This window comes from Lolium rigidum, chromosome 1 (assembly GCF_022539505.1).
Source record: "Lolium rigidum isolate FL_2022 chromosome 1, APGP_CSIRO_Lrig_0.1, whole genome shotgun sequence".
NCBI classification, from domain to species: Eukaryota; Viridiplantae; Streptophyta; class Magnoliopsida; order Poales; family Poaceae; genus Lolium; species Lolium rigidum.
In genome coordinates, this window is record NC_061508.1 from 316445158 (window position 1) to 316458416 (window position 13259).

A 13259-nucleotide genomic window follows, 5' to 3' on the forward strand; every position below is an offset into this window, starting at 1 on the left:
ACCTCTCATGCAACCCTCGCAACCACAAAGCAAGAAGTCTCTTGTGTCCCCAACACACCTAATAGGTGCACTAGTTCGGCGAAGAGATAGTGAAATACAGGTGGTATGAATAAGTATAAGGTAGCAGGCACCAGAAAAGTGCTTTGCCCAGGAGTAAGCAGCAAGATAAGTAGTAACGCAAAGAAGTAGTAACGCAAAGAAACAAGAACAAGCAAGTGATAAGCAAAGATTTAGGAACAAGGCCTAGGGATTAGACTTTCACTAGTGGACACTCTCAACATTGATCACATAATGTAATAGATAAATGCATACTCTACACTCTCTTTGTTGGATGATGAACACATTGCGTAGGATTACACGTAACCCTCAATGCCGGAGTTAACAAGCTCCACAATTCAATGTCTCATATTTAAATAACCTTAGAGTGCATGAAAGATCAACACGACTAAACCAAGTACTAACATAGCATGCACACTCGTCACCTTCACACTATGTAGGAGGAATAGATCACATCAATACTATCATAGCAATAGTTAACTTCATAATCTACAAGAGATCATGATCATAGCATACGACCAAGTACTAACACTGATGCACACACCGGCCACCATTACACCGCACGGTGAGGAATAAAACTACTTTAATAACATCGCTAGAGTAGCACATAGATAAATTGTGATACAAAACACATTGCAATCATAAAGAGATATAAATAAGCCGGAGGGACCAAAATCGTCGGCCATGGTACACCAGCAACCACGGCGCGACTTCAACTTCGTCGGCCATGGCAACTTTTCTTGTAGTGAAAGACTTTTCATGAATAGCACTTCAAGACAAGTATCAATAAGTCTTGCATAAGAGTTAACTCATAAAGCAATAAATCAAAGTAAAGGTATTGAAGCAACACAAAGGAAGATTAAGTTTCAGCGGTTGCTTTCAACTTGTAACATGTATATCTCATGGATATTGTCAATGTAAAGTAATATAACAAGTGCAATATGCAAGTATGTAGGAATCAATGCACAGTTCACACAAGTGTTTGCTTCTTGAGATGGAGAGAAATAGGTGAACTGACTCAACATAAAAGTAAAAAGAATGGTCCTTCAAAGAGGAAAGCATCGATTGCTATATTTGTGCTAGAGCTTTTCTTTTGAAAACATGAAACAATTTTGTCAACGGTAGTAATAAAGCATATGAGTTATGTAAATTATATCTTACAAGTTGCAAGCCTCATGCATAGTATACTAATAGTGCCCGCACCTTGTCCTAATTAGCTTGGACTACCGGATCATCGCAATACACATGTTTTAACCAAGTGTCACAATGGGGTACCTCCATGCCGCCTGTACAAAGGTCTAAGGAGAAAGCTCGCATTTTGGATTTCTCGCTTTTGATTATTCTCAACTTAGACATCCATACCGGGACAACATGGACAACAGATAATGGACTCCTCTTTAATGCATAAGCATGTGGCAACAATTATTATTCTCATATGAGATTGAGGATATATGTCCAAAACCGAAACTTCCACCATGAATCATGGCTTTAGTTAGCGGCCCAATGTTCTTCTCTAACAATATGCATGCTCCAACCATTAAGGTGGTAGATCTCTCTTACTTCAGTACAAGACGGACATGCATAGCAACTCACATGATATTCAACAAAGAGTAGTTGATGGCGTCCCCGTAAGCATGGTTATCGCACAACAAGCAACTTAATAAGAGATAAAGTGCATAAGTACATATTCAATACCACAATAGTTTTTAAGCTATTTGTCCCATGAGCTATATATTGCAAAGGTGAATGATGGAATTTTAAAGGTAGCACTCAAGCAATTTACTTTGGAATGGCGGATAAATACCATGTAGTAGGTAGGTATGGTGGACACAAATGGCATAGTGGTTGGCTCAAGGATTTTGGATGCATGAGAAGTATTCCCTCTCGATACAAGGTTTAGGCTAGCAAGGTTATTTGAAACAAACACAAGGATGAACGGTGCAGCAAAACTCACATAAAAGACATATTGTAAACATTATAAGACTCTACACCGTCTTCCTTGTTGTTCAAAACTCAATACTAGATATTATCTAGACTCTAGAGAAACCAAATATGCAAACCAAATTAGCAAGCTCTAAGTGTTTCTTCATTAATGGGTACAAAGTATATGATGCAAGAGCTTAAACATGAGGACAACAATTGCCAAGTATCAAATTATTCAAGACATTTTAGCAATTTACTACATGTATCATTTTCCAATTCCAACCATATAACAAATTAACGAAGAAGAAACTTCGCCATGAATACTATGAGTAGAGCCTAAGGACATACTTGTCCATATGCTACAGATGGAGCGTGTCTCTCTCCCACAAAGTGAATGCTAGGATCCATTTTATTCAAACAAAACAAAAAACAAAAACAAACCGACGCTCCAAGCAAAGTACATAAGATGTGGCCGAATAAAAATATAGTTTCAAGAGAAGTGACCTGATAAGTTGTCGATGAAGAAGGGGATGCCTTGGGCATCCCCAAGCTTAGATGCTTGAGTCTTCTTGAAATATGCAGGGATGAACCACGGGGGCATCCCCAAGCTTAGAGCTTTCACTCTTCTTGATCATAGTATATCATCCTCCTCTCTTGACCCTTGAAAACTTCCTCCACACCAAACTCGAAACAACTCATTAGAGGGTTAGTGCACAATAAAAATTAACATGTTCAGAGGTGACACAATCATTCTTAACACTTCTGGACATTGCATAAAGCTACTGGACATTAATGGATCAAAGAAATTCATCCAACATAGCAAAAGAGGCAATGCGAAATAAAAGGCAGAATCTGTCAAAACAGAACAATCCGTAAAGATGGATTTTATTGAGGCACCAGACTTGCTCAAATGAAAATGCCCAAATTGAATGAAAGTTGCGTACATATCCGAGGATCACGCACGTAAATTGGCTTAATTTTCTGAGCTACCTACAGGGAGGCAGGTCGAAATTCGTGACAGCAAAGAAATCTGTAACTGCGCAGTAATCCAAATCTAGTACCAACCTTTCTATCAACGACTTTACTTGGCACAACAAAACACAAAACTAAGATAAGGCGAGGTTGCTACAGTAGTAAACAACTTCCAAGACACAAATATAAAACAAAGTTCTATAGCAAAATAACACATGGGTTATCTCCCAAGAAGTTCTTTCTTTATAGCCATTAAGATGGGCTCAGCAGTTTTAATGATGCTCGCGCAAGAAATAATAGTTGAAGCAAAAGAGAGCATCAGGAGGCAAATTCAAAACACATTTAAGTCTAACATGCTTCCTATGCATAGGAATCTTGTAAATAAACAAGTTCATGAAGAGCAAAGTAACAAGCATAGGAAGATAAAACAAGTGTAGCTTCAAAAATTTCAGCACATAGAGAGGCATTTTAGTAACATGAAAATTTCTACAACCATATTTTCCTCTCTCATAATAACTTTCAGTAGCATCATGAGCAAACTCAACAATATAACTATCACATAAAGCATTCTTATCATGAGTCTCATGCATAAAATTATTACTCTCCACATAAGCTTAATCAATTTTATTAGTAATAGTGGGAGAAAATTCAACAAAGTAGCTATCATCAAATATAGGAGGCATATTGTAATCATAATCAAATTTATCCTCCATAACAGGCAGTACTAAAAGACCAATATCATTATAATCATCATAAATAGGGGGCAAAGTATCATCAAAATAAATTTTCTCCTCAATGCTTGGGGGACTAAAAATATCATGCTCATCAAAACCAGCTTCCCCAAGCTTAGAATTTTCCATATCATTAGCAACAATGGTATTCAAAGTATTCATGCTAATATGTTCCATGGGTTTTTTAATTTTCGCATCAAACCATCCATGTCTTAAATCAGGAAATAGAATAAGAAGCTCATTGTTGTCCATTATGCCAAACTAGTGTAAACAAGAAACAAAAAGATGCAATTGCAGGATCTAAAGGAAATAGCTTCGAGTACTTACAACGGCGAAAATAGCTTAGTAGCCGAGATCCGGAGTGTGAGTACCTTTTACCTTTCCTCCCCGACAACGGCGCTGTAAAATAGCTTGATGTCTACGGGTGCTTCTATTCTTGTAGACAGTGTTGGGCCTCCAAGAGCGAGAGGTTTGTAGAACAGCAGCAAGTTTCCCTTAAGTGGATCACCCAAGGTTTATCGAACTCAGGGAGGAAGAGGTCAAAGATATCCCTCTCATGCAACCCCGCAACCACAAAGCAAGAAGTCTCTTGTGTCCCCAACACACCTAATAGGTGCACTAGTTCGGCAAAGAGATAGTGAAATACAGGTGGTATGAATAAGTATGAGCAGTAGTAACGGTGCCGTAAAAATAGCTTGCTGGTTGATGGTGGTAATATGGTAGCAGTAGTAACACAAGAAACAGTAAACAAGCAGCGATAGCGATATTTAGGAACAAGGCCTAGGGATTAGACTTTCACTAGTGGACACTCTCAACTTTGATCACATAACAGAATAGATAAATGCATACTCTACACTCTCTTTGTTGGATGATGAACACATTGCGTAGGATTACACGAACCCTCAATGCCGGAGTTAACAAGCTCCACAATTCAATGTTCATATTTAAATAACCTTAGAGTGCATGAAAGATCGACACGACTAAACCAAGTACTAACACAGCATGCACACTGTCACCTTCACGCTATGTAGGAGGAATAGATCACATCAATACTATCATAGCAATAGTTAACTTCACAATCTACAAGAGATCATGATCATAGCATACGCCAAGTACTAACACGGATGCACACACTGTCACCATTACACCGTGCGGGAGGAATAAACTACTTTAATAACATCACTAGAGTAGCACATAGATAAATTGTGATACAAAACACATTGCAATCATAAAGAGATATAAATAAGCACTTCACTACGCCATTCATAACAGTGAATAAGTATTCTCGTGAAATATAGCCTAAGAGACCCACACGGTGCACACACTCGTCACCTTTACACACGTGGGACAAGGAGTCTCCGGAGATCACATAAGTAAAACCCACTTGACTAGCATAATGACATCTAGATTACAAGCATCATCATATGAATCTCAATCATGTAAGGCAGCTCATGAGATTATTGTATTGAAGTACATAGGAGAGAGATGAACCACATAGCTACCGGTACAGCCCCGAGCCTCGATGGAGAACTACTCCCTCCTCATGGGAGACAGCAGCGTTGATGAAGATGGCGGTGGTGTCGATGGAGGAGCCTTCCGGGGCACTTCCCCGCTCCGGCAGGGTGCCGGAACAGAGACTCCTGTCCCCCAGATCTTGGCTTCGCGATGGCGGCGGCTCTGGAAGGTTTCTCGTACCGTGGCTTTTTTCGTCTCGAGGTTTTAGGTCCAGGGGCTTCTTATAGGCGAAGAGGCGGCGTCGGAGGGTCGAAGAGGCGGCGACACCATAGGGTGGCGCGGGCCACACCCAGGCCGCGCCGGCCTATAGTCCCGTGGGCCTGTGGCCCCCCTCTGGTCCTTCCCGGGTGTTCTGGAAGCTTCGTGGAAAAATAGGATGCTGGGTCTTGATTTCGTCCGATTCCGAGAATATTTCCTTACTAGGATTTCGGAACCAAAAACAGCAGAAAACAGGAACCGGCCCTTCGGCATCTCGTCAATAGGTTAGTTCCGGAAAACGCATAAATATGACATAAAGTATGCATAAAACATGTAGATATCATCAATAATGTGGCATGGAACATAAGAAATTATCGATACGTCGGAGACGTATCAGTGAACTACTCACACATCGATCCGGAGGCGATCATGGCGATGAAGAGACCTCCGGGAGATGATTCCCCTCTCCGGCAGGGTGCCGGAGGCGATCTCCTGAATCCCTCGAGATGGGATTGGCGGCGGCGGCGTCTCTGGAAGGTTTTCCGTATCGTGGCTCTCGGTACTGGGGGTTTCGCGACAAAGGCTTTAAGTAAGCGGAAGGGCAGGTCAAGAGGCCTGACAGGAGGGCCACACAGTAGGGCGGCGCGAGCCCCCCCTTGGCCGCGCCGCCTTATTGTGTCGGCGCCCCGTGACCCCACTTCGTCTCTCCCTCGGACTTCTGGAAGCTTCGTGGAAAAATAGGCCCCTGGGCGTTGATTTCGTCCAATTCCGAGAATATTTCCTTACTAGGATTTCTGAAACCAAAAACAGCAGAAAACAAAGCAATCGGCTCTTCGGCATCTCGTCAATAGGTTAGTGCCGAAAAATGCATAATAATGACATATAATGTGTATAAAACATGTGAGTATCATCATAAAAGTAGCATGGAACATAAGAAATTATAGATATGTTTGGGACGTATCAGCCTCCTCCCGCCGCGCCGCTTCCTCCTCCTCCCGTCGCGCCTGGCGGGCCTGGGCGTACAGCTCCCAGGCCTCGGCTTCCTCGACCTCCCGCCGGGCCGCTTCCTCCATCTCGGAGGTGCGAATGGCCGCATGGAGGTGCGGCCATTTCGCGTCCTCCTCCGCCGCCGAGATGAGCAGCGCGGCGCGGAGGTCGGGGTCCTCCTCCGAGGACTCGGGCTTGGGCTCGAGCAGCAACGGCGGCGGTTGCGGCAATGCCGTGCCGCCGCGGGCGGCCTCTTCGATGTGGAGGCTGCCTCGTTTTCCTCCGGATGGCCGCATCGCCGGCGGCGGACGGCGGCTGCTGCTCGCCTCGTCGTCGTTGGCTCCGGCAGCGAACCGTCGCTTCGGGGCCATGGCGGCGGTTTCGCTCGGGGAGTGGAGTGGGGACTGGAGTGGAGGGACAGATCCCCTCCAGTCCCCATTTAATAGCCTCCCTGGTCACCGACAGGTGGGCCCAAGGGAGACGAGGCGACAAGCGCCTGGACGCGAGCGGACGCCGCGTGCCATCCGCGGCCACGCAAACCTAGCCCAGATTTGGGCCGGGTTTGCGTCGTTCCGGACGCCGCGGCTGTCCGCTTTTGCGGTGCGTCCCCGCGTTGGGTCGTTTTTTTGTCCGGCTCGATCCATTCGGACGCGGGACAGGTCGCTCCGTTGGAGATGCCCTTATTCATGATGCCGATGGGTTTCTTGTTCTGGGTCTCGAAGCGGAGTGGAGCAGATGGGATGAAGAGCGTGGAAGCTTTCCGTGATGTGCCGTCGCCACCGGTTCTTGTTATGCGACTCCACCAGTAGGAGTGCTGCCGCTGCCTCGGCCATGAGCGAAACTGCTGCTGCTGCCGGCAGCCAGCGCCTACATGGTGTCTCGATGTATGCGTAAACTGCAAGATGTCCTTCTTGTTCTTGGCGCGCATCGCTACCGTCGGCGGACAGCTAGACAGGATGAGGCGGAGCCCAGCATGACGGCGCCGGGACCTAAACATCACAACATGGCAAGAGTGTATTAACATCAGCTTGCAGACGGATGGGTACACCTATTAACTCAACACACTCGAAAATAAGTTTTATTCCATTATTCTTTTTAGATGTCCTAATAACTGAATACACAAGTTAAATTTTTTGTTTTCAGTAGTTAAGCAAATGGCCGTGATGTTGCAACCTTTAGCTTCTTTTTAGTAGTATTGATGCACATTACTTGACACTAAACCATTTTTTGCAAGGATTTTAATTTATAAATCATGCAATTTTGTACCATGAAGCTTCATACAGATAGCACGCTACAAAATTTAGAAGGGTGAAAATGAATGATACCAAAAGATAATTTTACGTGATGCATTCAACAACATGTTCTTGTCAGTGGAGATGCTCTCTTGTCCCTCCTTTGAAATGAAAACTCCGCTATAAATGGCCAAAAATCAAACTAAGATTAGAAAGCAACAACGCTGACCAAAATTCCTGACCTCGATATGATACAAAGCAGAAACTGGAATGGAACGTAGGCAGAATATATTCCAGGAACATTAGTAGATATTCCCACGGCCTTAATTAACAAAAGGTAAGACAATATCTCAGAATTCGATGCATCCACAAAAATATGTGCATATTTATTATAGATAAACCACACAAAAAATCACTACAGTACAATCAGAAATTTCACCACGACTATTTTTGTACCCAGTTCATTGCATACATGGGATGGGTCAATATTTGTTCAACAAAACCTTAAAATTTCAGTCCATTCTATCCCATGGATCATGCATCACAGTAGATAGCAAAAGAACCATTATGTCTACAGAATAAGCCGCCACCACCTTGCCACCACCGCCCCAGCACTACCAGATCCCGGGATCACCGCCACCGGACAGGGAGAGCTACAGCCCGCCCAGGCCAGATGGGGCCCAAACTGGCCCAGATCTGGGCGGAGCAGGATCCGTGTAAGCACCCGAAATTTTAAGTCCGGATGCCCTATTACATCATACATCGCAATCCCAGGAAGATTGTTTTTGCGAGACATAATAGTAAGTAGTTCAGAGTCATCATTTATTACAACACATAATGTCTTACAACAAGGGATCACATGATCCAATATTACACAAATAGATTGTTCAACATCACAATTAAGTAGCGGAAGCGTAGTAGTAGTGGACTATCTATTCCACAGGCAACGCTTGACGTTAGAAGACGATCCTAGTTATCGTAGACGTCCTGTTGTCCGTCATCCTGATACTGTTGCTCCTCTTCAAAGTCTGGCATTTGAATAGCCAGGGCAAAGCCATGAGTACTTTAAAGTACTCGCAAACTAATGCTAAGGTAAAACATATTAAGTGTAGTAAGGGGTGCTAAGCTCTAGGTTTATTTGCATAAAGCCAAGTTTTAATTCGGTAAACATTTAGTAAAAACCCATCATTTGCTAGACTAACTCAAGTGGGAACATTAGTGTCATTCCCACAATTCATTTGGGATCCAAGTCAAGTCATCATTCAAATTCATCATTTCAAAGTTCTGACAACGGAGATAGTATGGCCTTTCCAATCGTCCATAACCGCGGACACGGCTATTCGAATAGGTTTAACACTCTGCAGAGGTTGTACTCTTGTGCCACAACTTTTGATTACATCCGTCGAGGATAACCCCGAATCATCGTAACTCAGTACGCGGATCATCAACCTTAACCTTTCACTTATATATCCTAGTATAGGCACCTCTCCCCATGAGCTTGGCCTCCCGGTGAAAACCAACTGTTAACCCAGGAACTGCACAGGGCTTGGGTCGTACATTCACCTCATATTCACATCATTTCTCATATACGGAGGCAGCCTCGGCGTAACCCCTATGATGCTTGTTTAGAGGGAACCCATACTAAAATACACAAGTTTCTAGTTAAGCCCTACCCATAATCAGGTATTGTGGGGGTACTTGTATAATTGGAAGGGTATCGCATTCAAACCCCATCATCAATTTTATCAAAAATCACCATCTTCTCTTGTTCACATCCATCTCCATTTTACTTTCTTTCAAAGTCATTTCACTCCACCATGTTTCCATCTAGAGTAGTCAATTTTAATTGATTAGCACTAGCAACTATATGAGGGGTGCTATCTAGCTTTAAGTTGTGCTAATCTAAATCCAAGTATTGTTCTACTCTAGACCAAGTGAATCATAAATCAAAAAGTACTTTGAAATAAATAAGAAAAAGTAAGTAAAAACATGGGATAGGTAATATATAAAAGTAAAGTGTGATGGTGCCTTTGCTCTTGTAGAGCTAAGCACTTGTGTTTAGCAAGGGTTAGCTTGCCTTGAGCTGAGTAGTTATCGAAGTTCTCTTCTTCTTCCTGAGAGTAGGCCTCCTCCTCTTGGTATTCCTCGTTACTAGCGTCTATATACGAATACGAGGTATAAATACTAAACCACGCTCACATACTAAACTAGAAACACTTAAAAGGGTTCACACACTAATCCTATCATCAATCAAACATGGCATGGTGGATTGTTGGATGATTTCTTATTTAAGAGAAAAATAATTTCCTCTTATTATTATTACTACTTCTTAGAGAAATCAATTTCTTCTCATTACCTCATATTAAGATTTAATCTCATCATATAATAATCAAGTATGAAATATAGGTTGACCAAAGTCAACATTTCATATCTATTATATGTGAGTACAATTTAATTGAAGTGCTACACTTCACATAGTTTAATACTAACATTTAAATGAAGTAAAATATCTAAGTAATAATGATCAGGGGTTCATTAGCCTAAGTCATTTCCCCTGGTCATATTACTTAGGATCAAGATTTAAATGAGAGGGTAGCTCCCATATTATTTGTTAAATTTGAATTTCAAGTTTAATTGCTCTAGAATTGACTACATAGTCATTTTATTTCATCTCATCCATGATCATACAAATAACCTGTCTATATTATTGCATAATCAATTAGAGGACATCATTTGTGATTTATTAGAATTGGAATCAATTCAAAATCTATTATGGTTGAATTTTGAATAAAGTTTGAATGTTCAAAAGTACCTGTTTTGTCTTTTTTATCAAATTAAATATACTTTGAATTTGGAGGTGGGACCAGTGGCATTAGTTAGATAAATTCATGGGCTTTCCAACGGTATAAAGTTTGCTAAATTTGGTTTGGCAGATTTCAAACTATTCAAATTTTACTAAACCATCAGCAGCACATTTGAATTAAGATTAAATCTATATTTGAATCTTGGGCTTGGGCGGGAAACCTTAACGGGCCGAAACGGTATTTAATTTTGCTGCGCAGCCCAACAAGCCACGGGTGCGAGTGGGCTGCCCTGACGAGGTGGGGGCCACCTGTCAGTGTGTTTTAACACAGCGAAGCGGTACGAGCAAAGGGGGCCGTTGGATTAGAAAGGAGATCGACGGCGTGTGAGCGTCATCGTCTCCGGCGAGAGGCGAGCTCACTGGCGGCGAGTCTAGGGGGTCGGAGAGCCTACCAGGCCGTTGCAGGTGTCTGGCAGTATGCGCGGAGAAGTGGTGGTCGACGAGGAAGCGTCTGGTAGCAGTGGCGAGGCTCGGGGCGGCTCCAATCGAAGCAGAGCTTCCGCGAGCTCCGACGGCTTCGAGCTCGCGATTCGAGCTACTCCGGCGGTGTGAGGTGAAATTGACTGGGGGAGGAGGATCAGTGGTGAGAGGGGAGCGTGTTGTGTGAAGAAATGGAGGGCTGAGGTCCTGTATTTATAGCGGGAGGGAGGTGGCCGTGGGGTGCTGTGGGGAGCGGCCATGGCGTGGCGTTTCCGGCGATCCAAGGGGCAAGTGAAGGACGGCATCGTGTAGGCGTTGTCCTGGCGATGCTCTAGGTGCAGCGGGCGCAGCGAGAGGACGACGGAATCGCTCGAGCGCGTGTGGTGATCATTTCGGTACCCGCGGTACTTCGCCGGCGAGGACGACGGTGACAAGGCCTCCGCAGTCGCTCGAGTGTGGCTAGGTGGTAGAGGGCGTGGAGTAGACGCTCGACGCAGTGGTAGGGATGCAGGGGAGGACGGCGTCGATCAAGTGCTCGACGTACTGGCGCGGCCAGTGCGCGGTGAGCGCGCGTGCTGGCGCGTCCTGGCATGGTTTTGGACGCGGGCGTTCCGGCCAATGGCGAGCGTTGGCGTTGCTGGGGCGTGTACGGTGGGGTTCCTTGTGATGCCAAGATGCTCTGAGACAAGGAGAAGAGTTGAGAGAGAGGCCAGAGAGAGGGGTGCCAAAGGTGGCCGAGTGTGATTGACATGGTGAGTTTCTCCACACTTTTCCACTCTACCAAGCCCTAGCATGTACCAAGCTTGATGCAGGGGAGCCAGAGGGATCAAATGATCACGGGTTAAAGTGGGTTTAGGCAAGGAACCGATGGACAAAAGAGTGTAACACAAATTGGAAATGATGCACTCGCTGTGTGTTTGTTAAAATGGCCGCATGAACTTTTTGATGATTTTTGGAAATCTTTTTGGTACATCTCAAACATATCAAATATAAGTTAGTTTGGTGGTGGTGGGGTTCAATTTGGAAAAGAAATGCAGATTTTCAAATTTGAGGTCATCTTCTTCTCTCTCTCGGGTTCCCTCTTTGCACCCATATTCTGGTCAACCTAGTCAACTCTAGGGAGGGTGGTCAACATGAAAGTTGTAGACCTTGACATGGTCTTGGATGACATGGCATTGGTTGACTAAGTTTGGTTTAGGAAAGAATTAAACCAGAGGGGTAAAGAGGGGATCATGTTAAAATTTACCCAAATGACCATCATCACATGTGAGATGGTTTTGAGTTAAATTTCGATTTGATTTTGGTTTCTTCAATGCATTTGGGTTTGTTTAAGTTATATAAGTATTTTAGAAACCAAAGATTGAGCTATGGTGACCTTTAGTGAAGATTTGCAATTTTGGCCTAAGTGTATGTGAGAGAGAATTGGACTTTTCTCTTTTTCTTTTATTCTCCTCAATTTAGGGTTAGGTGATCTTAGTTTAGGGTTTAACAATAATTGATCATCCTACTAACACTCATCATGGCAATTGCACAAAAGAAAATTCACTCAAATGCATGAAACTATATGTGGCACTATATGCATATAAAAAGTTTTTGTTTGTTGCAAAATTTGAGTAATTGAAACTCTCACTTGATTTTATTATTGTTGAAACTTGGGATGTTACAAACCCTTCCCCCTTACAAAAGATCTCGTCCCGAGATCTTAAAGAAAACTAGGTACTAAAGAGATCTGGGTACTCAGTCTTCATGAAATCTTCTCTCTCCCAAGTGGCTTCCTCTTCGGTGTGGTTACTCCATTGTATCTTCAGAAACTTGATACTCCGGGTACGGGTGGTTCGAAGGCTTCTTCCAGATGCGAATAGGTACTTCGCGGTATGTCGGATCTGAGTTGATATCCACAGCTCGATGGTCGATGTTCTTGAAAACCTCGGTCTTCTCGAGTACCTCTAAGCATTTCCGGAGTAACGAGATGTGAAACACATTGTGCACCGCCGACATTTCTTCCGGTAAATCCAGTTGATATGACACTTCTCCTCGGCGACTCGGGACTTTGAAGGGTCCGACATATCGGGGTGCAAGCTTTCCTCTAAGCTGGAATCTCTCGCATTCCTTTAAGGGGGACACTTTGAGATATACGAAATCTCCGATCTCGAAGGTCATCTCTCGGCGTCTCTTGTCGGCGTAGCTCTTCGTCTTGATTGAGCGGTCTTGAGGTACTCGCGGATCTTGTGAACCTTCTCTTCAGCTTCGCGGAGAATATCTGGTCCAAAGACTTGACTCTCTCCGACTTCCGACCAATTCAGAGGGGTACGGCACTTCCTTCCGTACAGGGCTTCAAAGGGGGCCATCTGCAAGCTGGCT